This window comes from Dipodomys merriami, unplaced genomic scaffold, assembly GCF_024711535.1.
Source record: "Dipodomys merriami isolate MVZ:Mamm:240054 unplaced genomic scaffold, mDipMer1.0.p SCAF_48, whole genome shotgun sequence".
Taxonomy (NCBI): domain Eukaryota; kingdom Metazoa; phylum Chordata; class Mammalia; order Rodentia; family Heteromyidae; genus Dipodomys; species Dipodomys merriami.
In genome coordinates, this window is record NW_027206046.1 from 12,146,934 (window position 1) to 12,156,459 (window position 9,526).

The window sequence follows — 9,526 nt, forward strand, 5'->3', positions numbered from 1 at the left end:
ATGTCTGTAATTCTAGCTACTCAGGTGGCTGAGATCTGAGGATCTCAGTTCGAAGCCAGCCTGGGCAGCAAAGTACGTAAGTCTCATCTCCAGTCCAATTAACTACCAAAAATGCCGAAATGAAGCTGTTGCTCAAGAGGCAGAGTGTTATCCTTGAGCAAAAAAGCTCAGGGAGGGGGCTGGGAAGGTGGCTCAGTGGTAGAGCACTTGCCTTGCATGCATGAGGCCCTGGGTTCAATTCCTCAGCACCACATAAGCAAAAGGAAAAAAGCTGGAAGTGGTTCTGTGGCTCAAGTAGTAGAGCGCTAGCCTTGAGCTGAAGAGCTGAGCGACAGCACCCAGGCCATAGTTCAGGCCCCACGACCAGACCCAAAAAGGAAAAAAAAAAAAAAAAGGCAGAGACTACATTCATGTTCTGTATTCAAGACCCAGAATGGACATGGACATGGACATACACACACACACAGCAATATCTTTATATGATACCTCCAAATGTTTTCTTCCTTTTCTTGTGACATTGGCACATCTTTAAAACTAAGTAGTAAGAGCAGGGCACCAACCCAGGCAATAAAGCATGACTCTTTTTGAGAAAAAAAATGTTAACAGAAATTTTAGGGCTGGGAAGGTGGCTCAGTGGTAGAGTGCTTGCCTTGCATGCATGAAGCCATGGGTTCGATTCCTCAGCACCATAGAGAAAGAAAAAAAAAAGGCGGAAATGGTTCTGTGGCTCAAGTGGTAGAGTGCTAGCCTTGAGCTGAAATACAGCACCCAGGCCCAGAGTTCAAGCCACACAACCGACAAAAAAAAAAAGAAAAAAAATTACTGTTTCCAGTTACCTGTTGCTGCAGAATACAACACTCACTCTAAAACAGTGGCTTAGCCGGGTGCCGGTAGCTCACGCCTGTAATCCTAGCCACTCAGGAGGCTGAGATCTGAGGGTTGCGGTTCAAAGCCAGCCTGGCCAGGAAAGATTTTGAGACTCCTATCTCCAATAAACCACTAGAAAACCAGAAGTGGCACTGTGGCTCAAGTGGTAGAGCGCTCGCCTTGAGCTGAAGAGTGCAGGGACAGCGCCCAGGCCCAGAGTTCAAGCCCCACGACCAACCAAAATAAACAAAACAAGAAAACAGTGGCTTAAAATTATTTTTATACCTCTATATTTTCTCTGCGCTGTCTAGAGTTAGCAAGACGGAGCTCACGGAGGGTTTCATGCATCTGTACTGAGATAAGTAGCTGGGGTTGGAGTTATCTGAAGCTCAGCTGGGCTGGACTCTCAGGTGGCTACCCTACATGTAAGGCAGTTGATAATGGCTGCAAGTTTTACTAGGAAGACAACTGGAGTGCTTCTTTCTTTGTAAGGCTGAGGCCTAAGTATACATGTTGAAAGAGAGAATAGAAACTACTATCCTCTTCAAACTTAGGCCTAAAAATTGGCAGAACATAACTTCCATAGTTCTCTATTCTATATTAGAGCAAAAGTGCTCTCCCTATGTCACCTAATAGACTTCCATTGTGTTGGGGAAGGGAGGCACCCAGGACCTTGTAACCCAGTAGGCTCTATCTGTATCATTGAGCGTACTGTACCCCTAGCTTGATTCCTCCTTTCTGAAGCAAAATAAAATTATTTTACCAACCTGGGTGCTGTCCCTGAGCTTTTTTTTTTTTTCTCCTTGCTCAAGGTTTGCTAGCACTCTACCACTTGAGCTATAGCTCTACTTCTGGCTTTTTGGTGGTTAATTGGAGATAAGAGTCTTATAGGGACTTTTCTGCCGTGTCTGGCTTTGAACCATGATCCTTAGATCTCAGCCTCCTGAGTAGCTAGGATTACAGGCGTGAGCCACTGGCTCCTGGTACTATTGCAATATTATGCCTTATTTATTAGATATAATAATTAGATCTAATTAAAGAAAGAGCCTGGCGCTGGTGGTTCACGCCTGTAATTCTAGCTACTCAGGAGACTGAGATCTAAGGATCATGGTTAAAAGCCCGGCAGCAAAGTCCATGAGACTCTTTATCTCCAATAAAACACCAGAAAACTGGAAGTGGCTCTGTGGCTCCAGTGGAAGAGCACTCACCTTGAGCTGAGGAACTGAGGGACAGTGCCCAGGCCCAGAGTTTAAGCCCCACGACAAAAAAAAAAAAAAAAAAAAAGCATCAGTACAACCCACATCACCTTACTTACTGTAGAGTTGCAACAACTATTTAAGAATCAACATAAATGACATTCAACAATCTGAAAAAACAGAATGGGTTGAAATGCAAAATCCGCTTACAAAGCAAAGCTGCAGAGCAAGACCACATACTTAATAACACTTGGCTTTTTGTGTGTGTGCTGGTTGTGGGGTTTGAAGTCAGGTCTTGGACACTGTCCCTGAGTTTTTTTGCTCAAGGCTAATGCTCTACCACTTGAGCCACAGCTCCACTTCTAGTTTTTTTTTTTTTTTCTTTTGGTGGTAATTGGAGATAAAGAGTGCCATAGACTTTCCTGCCTCGGCTAGCTTTGAACTGCTACCCTCAAATCTCAGCAGCTAGAATTACAGCGGTGAGCCACTGGTGCCTGGCTTCAAATGGTATTTTAATGCAGCCAAAATGAGTAACACACACCTTTTAGGTAGGCATACCTTTTTGACCGGAAACCCTTAGAAGCTCTTAACAAATACTAAATTCCTTGGGCTCTACACCACCTTTGTGAGTCAGGTGAATGTGTCGTGACTGACTTGTTCAAGGTCACAGGATAAACCAGAGGCAAGAAATAAACCCAAGAGGCAGAGGCACGAACGCACATTCCTGAAATTAAAGGTCCTGATGCGTCTCTTGGTTTACAGGGCAGGTGAAATGGAACTTGTCTGTGCCATAAATTCCAGGACGGAAGGCGAGTTGTTATTTTCTTTTAAGGAAAGCAAAACTTCTAGTTAAGTTGTAACTCATCCATTTATTAAACTCATACTTGTACTTCACTAGAAGCTTCCTGGGGGGGGGGGACGGAGGCGGGGCGGGGGGAGGGGGGTCAGAGGAGGAAGTGGAACCACTCCGAGGGGGTTCTAAAGGCCTTGGGGACCCGTGGATGGGACAGGATGGCCGGAAACAGAAGCAAGAGGGAGGGGGAGGAGGTCAAAGTCGGGTCTGAGTGTCCCAAAGGTTAAAAACAAAACACACAAAAAAGGAGGGATGGTGGTCAAGGCCACTCACACCGTCCAAGGTCGCCAGACCGCACCACCCTTTCGAGGCAGCGGGGAAGCGCAGGGCCCGGGCCCCGCGTCCAGGTCTAGGGGGCGGAGGAGGAGGGGACGGGGCCGGCCCCCGGGTGCCGCCGCCGCCGCCGCCGGGCCCGGCTCTGAGGCCGGATTCTCACTCACCGTGGCGCCGGACGCGCTTCACGGACGCCGGCTTCTCCGCCCGAGGCCCATCTCCCGACAACCTGGGCTGGAGGGGGAGAAGGTTGAGCCTTCGCTAACGCGACGGAAGCCAGCCCAGCTCATCCCCTCTTCCCGACGTGCACTGCGCGGCTGCGCGCGCCGTGTCACGTCTGGAGACGTCACGCCGGACGGGGCGGGGAGGGGCTCTCGCGTGCGTCCTCCCCCTCCCTGTGGCCACGCCCCCTCGCGCAGCTTCCGGGAGGCCGAGGCGGCGGCGGCGGCGGCGGCGGCAGTGGCGGTCGAGCCCCGCGTTTTCCAGAACTGGGCTGGGCCTTTCCCGTTGCCACTGCGCGTCTTGGCCAGTGTTGGTTTTCTTTCCATGCTTGACGTGTGGTTGTCCTCAGATTGAAATTAAAAAGAGCACCGAAAAGCCTAGCGAGGGGCGCCGGTGGCTTACGCCTGCCGTCCCCGCAGCTTACTCCGGAGGCTGAGATCTGAGGATCGGGGTTCGAGGCCAGCCCGGGCAGGAGAGCCCAGGAGACTCTGGTCTCCAGTTCACCACCAGAAAGCCCGCCGTGAGTTGCCTGCACACTCGCAGTAATCGTTCTGGTGCTTGGGCTTCTTGTGTGCAGGGATTACAGGTGTGTGCCACCTATGGGATTTCTGAGATTCCCTGTCGTCAAGTCATCATAGACGGGGTTACAACATTATAAGCGGGCTTTGGAAGGTTACAAACAACTTCGCATCATTCATTCTGTGTGTGTGTGTGTGTGTGTGTGTGTGTGGTTTGGACGGTTAAAAACAAACGCATTCATTCTCCCAATCATACTGTGTGTGTGTGTGTGTGTGTGTGTGTGTGTGTGTGTTTGGAAGGTTACAAACACATCATTCATTCTCCCAATCATACTGTGTGTGTGTGTGTGTGTGTGTGTGTGTGTGTGGTTTGGAAGGTTACAAACAAACGCATTCATTCTCCCAATCATACTGTGTGTGTGTGTGTGTGTGTGTGTGTGTGTGTGTGTGTGTTTGGAAGGTTACAAACACATCATTCATTCTCCCAATCATACTGTGTGTGTGTGTGTGTGTGTGTGTGTGTGTTGGGCCTGAGGCTTGAACTCAGGGCTTGAGCGCTGTCCCTGAGATTTTCTGTGCAAGGCTAATTGCTCTACCACTTGAGCCACTGCATTTTTTTTTTCTTGGTGCTTAATTGCTGGTGAGTCTCAGGGACTTTTAATATCCTGGCACCTAAAAGCAATCCTGTATGATCAGTGCTTCTTCCTTTTTTTTTTTTTTTTTTTTTGCCTTTAAGTCATTGCACAAAGGGGTTTCAGTTCAACAAATCAGTTTATAAGTATTATGCATCTTGGTCAGTGTCATCTTTTGCACTGGTACCTTCAAGTTATGTGGTTCCATATTCACATATGTACATTGAACACAATTGTTTTTGCTTACCCTTTTTCTCCATTCTTCTGATGCCCCTCCCTTTGACCGTGCCCCCCTCCCCTTTTTTTTGCCGGTCATGAGGTTGGAACTCTGGGCCTGGGCACTGTCCCTTAGCTCTTCACCTCAAGGCTAGCACTCTACCATTTGAGCCACAGTGCCTTTTCTGGCTTTTTCTGCTTATGTAGTGCTGAGAAATTGAACCCAGGGCCTCAAGCATGCAAGGCAAGCCCTCTACCACTGACCACCTTCCCAGCCCGTGGCCCTTCTTAAAGGCTTACGAGGAACTATCTTTCCCTACAGAAGCCAAAGTCATTGACCAATTTTAGGAGGAAATAAAACTTCAAACTAAGAAGAGGAAACAACTAAGAGTGTGCACAGCTAAGAACCCACTCTCACTCCCACCCCCTTTTTTTTCCTTTCCTACCTCTCCCAGTTGTTTAATAAGTACATTTTGAGGTCTATGGATGGAACAGCAAATCAGGTGACAGTAACGTGGCACAGAGGCCTGTTTTTGAATCCTGGTTCTGCCAGTTTTCACATGGTCTGGTTGATCATTCTATCACTCCTTGTTTTGAGGAGGTTGCTACAGTTGTTAGTGCTGTCATCCCTGGTCAGGATAAGCAAACAAGTGATCTTAGTCTGTTCTGAGGAGGCTCCATTGTTCTTAGGGAAAATTTTGGTCCCTTGTCATAAAGATGTTACTGATCAATCTTGTACTCAAAATCTGAAGTGATTGCAAAACAACTAAAAAAAAAAAGCCAAAAGACATACCAAATGGATAGGGATGCCTGCCTTTTTTTGTACTTTTATGGGCTCAGGGAAGGAGTCTGCTTTTGTTTTCAGAAACAGCTTTTCAGCACCTGTTAGAAGCAACTTGGGGAGATGAGTGAGGAGGCTGGGGTAGTTGTCAGATTTATGAGTCAGAAGAGGATCAGATGCTGGGGCAGAGGGAGTGTATAGCATGTTAGGGAGAAGGGCAAATATGATGGTGCTGGCTTGTAGCTTGAGTTGATGGTGGGTGGTAGAACCATTCATTAGCATAGAGACAATCAGGATAGAGAATATCAGGTTGGTGGGAACAGGACTCAGTAGTGGACATATTGAATATGAAGTTTCTGTAGATCTTCAAGAGTTGAGTCTAGAGAAGTTTCATATATGGGTCTAAGGCTGAGAGATAAGATTTCTCGGGGCTGGGAAGGTAGCTCAGCGGTAGAGCGCTTGCCTTGCATGCATGAGGCCCTGGCTTTGATTCCTCAGCACCACATAAATAGAAAAAAAACAAAAAACAAAAAAAAAACAGAAGTGGCGCTGTGGCTCAAAGGGTAGAGTGCTAGCCTTGAGCTGAAGAGCTGAGGGACAGCGCTGAGGCCCAGAGTTCAAGCCCCACAACTGGAGCCAAAAAAAAAAAATTTTTTTTTTCTCTAGACTGCTGTTCATAAAAACGAGGTCAAAAGGGGGCATTCTCAATTCAAGTCAAAATAGATGCCCCAAACCAGGCATAGGTGGCTCAGGGCTCTAATCCTAGCTACTCAGAAGGTTGAGATCTGAGAATCACGGTTCAAAGCTAGCCTAAGCAGGGAAGTCCAGGAGACTCTTGAGCCATAAAAACTAAGGAAAAGCTCATGGTGCATGCCTATAATCCTAGCTACTCAGAAGGCTGAGATCTGAGAATCCCAGTTCAAAGCCAGCCAGGGAAGGAAAGTCCATGAGACTTATCTCCAATAAACCATTAGAAAACCAGAAGTGGCATTGTGGCTTAAGTGGTTGAGCACTTGGAGCTGGGAAGGTGGCTTAGTGGTAGAGCGCTTGCCTTGCATGCATGAGGCCCTGGGTTCAATTCCTCAGCACCACATAAACAGAAAAAGCCAGATGTGGTTCTGTGGCTCAAGTGGTAGAGCGCTAGCCTTGAGCTGAAGAGCTCAGGGACAGCACCCAGGTCCAGAATTCAAGCCCCATGACTGACAAAAAAACAAAAACAAAACTAAGGAAAAGCCTCTAGGCCCTAAGTTCAATCCTCAGTACTGGCACAAACAACAAAAAAGACAACTACAGTTAGTGATCACAATTCATATTTGATTTAAAGGTAACTTTTTCTCATGGCTATTGAATACAGCACAAGGGACAATTAGCTTTCAAAGATGAGATTTCAGGCCAATATTTCAGAAAGAGACATTTACCTTTCCATGACTATTAAATCAACACTTTATTGAGTTAGGAATATTTTACATACTTGAAGAAAGGAACAGAGGAAAGCAGATTTTCTTTGCCTATTTCTGAAACACTTTACTGGAGATTAAAACTATCAGCCAAAAAAATAAAAAAATAAAAATAAAACTATCAGCCAAAAACAACTTTTGCAAATTGAGAAACTCCCACAGGGTTGGGTTTTAAGTGGGTACTTGAAGTAAATATAGGGTTTCTTGGAATCTGAGAGGTCTCCATTAATCTTGCTTAAACACTGGGTTTAAAGGGGAAAGAACTATATTTTCTGCATAGCTATGAAAATCTTTTAGAGACTTTTCAGGCCTTGGAGTAAGTCTTTTTCGAGCAGCTCCAGCTATAGAATATAGACTACACAAATGAATATAGACTATAAAATATTGTGTCTGTCAGGGTGTCAAAGATTTGCCTGGCACTGATGGTTCATGCCTGTAACCCTAGCTACCCAGAAGGCTGGGATTTGAGAATCAAATACTTATCACATCTTTCCTTTGGCCTGGCTTTTCCATTCCCCCTGTCATTTTCGGTATGATCTCCAATTTACCTCTTACCTAGCTATACTAACGGTCCTGACTGCCCTCTTTGATTCTGATGGATCCTAACCCAAGAAATTCTATACAGAACTAACCTTAGATATATACAGAACTAACCCTAAAGTTCTAACTTCATTCTGTCTCACTTCGAAAATCTCTATAGTTCTTCCCCATATTTAGACCCCAGCAAACAGAAGCTAATTTTCTAATTCCTTGTACCCATCCATACTCCAGTAAGAATTCCTTTGCTTCAAGTTTTCCAATTTTTGTCATGCAGGCCCCTTATTCCCACCTTCTCATTTCTGAATGTTTAAACCCTTCCAGATTTTGAAGGTAAAAGATTGACCCTTATTATCTTTCTCCAACTCCTGCATCTAATAAACTTTGTATTTTAAGACCAAGCTCAGTAGCAGTCTTTCTCATACTAGGTCTGTCACGCTACTTCCAAATCATTTTGAACATACCAGTATAAAACAACTACTCCCAATAGTATTTTGTTACTGTCTTCCCTTATTAAACACTTAGCTTGTAATCGCTTCGGCAGCACATATACTAAACACTTAGCTTCTCAAAAGCAAGTATGAAAATTTTTCATTTTTTTGACTCTGGCATCTAATGAACTCCTTACAAGAAGATGTCTCTAATACATGTCTATTAACTGAGTGTGTGTATTGTGTGTGTGTGTGTGTCATGTGGCTTGAACTCTGGGCCTGGGTGCTGTCCCTCAGCTCTTCAGCTCAAGGAGAACACTCATCACTTGATCTACAGCACTACTGAAGTTTTCTGGTGGTTAATTGGAGATAAGAGTCTGACTTTCCTGCCTAGGTTGTCTTAGAACCTCGATCCTCAGATCTCAGCCTCCTGAGTAGCTAGGATTATAGGCATGAGCCACTGGAGTCTGGCTCATTTTCTATCTTAACTGGAATTTTTTCTTGTAATATCATTTCCTCCATATGTCATGCCATATTACCTTCTACCATGTTATTTATATAAATATCTTATTTACTAATAGATAATGTATCAGTCCACACTCTGTTGCTATAACAAATTATCTGGGGCTAATTTATAAGGAAGAGGTGAGCCGGGTGCTTGTGGCTCACACCTGTAATCTAAGCTACTCAGTTGAGATCTGAGGATCATGGTTCAAAACCAGCTCAGGCAATAATGTCTGTGACACTCTATCTCCAATTAATCACCAGAAAACTGGAAGTGGAGCTGTGACTGAAAGTGGTAGAGTATTAGCCTTGAGCAAAAGAGAGACAGCATCCAGATTCTGAGTTCAAGCTCTCCACCCCCACCCCCAAAAAAGAGGTGTCCACTTATCTCAGTTTTGAAGTCCAAAAGTACAAGTCCAGGCAGCCCCGTATTTGGCCTTTGGTGAGATGTTTATGATACAGCATGGCAGAGAAATGAGAAAGAAAACAGATGAATGCAGCAGGGACAGACTCTTGGCTTATAACAATTCACCTTGGGAACTAAGGAAGGTCCTCCATGAACTACACTGAAGAAGTGCTACCTGTGACTTAAATGCCTTCACTGGGGGCTCAACCTCTTAAAGGTTCCAGTATCTCTCAACATTGCCACCCTGGGTACACAGCTTGTAGCACATGGATTTTTGGAGACTGCCCTGCCATCTGAGGGCCCAGTGGAGCAGAGGGCCCATAAGTAACTCTGTATGTTATTGGCACAATTAAGATTTGGCTTTTGGGTGGAATGTATAATCACACCTTAAGATACAATGTTCCAAACTAACATTCTACAGACAAGCCAGGGCAAGCTATAGGAGTCTAGCATGACTGTCTTCAGCAACTGGCACTTCAGGTTTTTATAAATAAGGCCAGTATATCTGCTTAGGGAAGCTGTCTTTTTTTATTTTAATCCTATCATTCTGTCGACATCACATCTAAAAGCCAGGCTCATGCTTGTAATCCTAGCTACTCAGAAGGCTGAGATTTTTGGGTCGTGGTTTGAAGC

At 45.4% G+C, this 9,526-nt stretch overlaps 1 protein-coding gene across 2 annotated transcripts in view; it reads right to left on the bottom strand.

Moving 5' to 3' along the window:
* Usp8 (ubiquitin specific peptidase 8) overlaps positions 1 to 3,494 on the bottom strand; it is a 49,500-nt gene extending 46,006 nt beyond the window's left edge. For both annotated transcript variants that reach the window (XM_069995425.1, XM_069995424.1), the window contains exon 1: positions 3,357 to 3,494. The gene's annotated coding sequence lies outside the window, so the exon portion shown is untranslated. The remainder of the gene's footprint in view (positions 1 to 3,356) is intronic.
* Between the last annotated feature and the right edge of the window lie 6,032 nt (positions 3,495 to 9,526).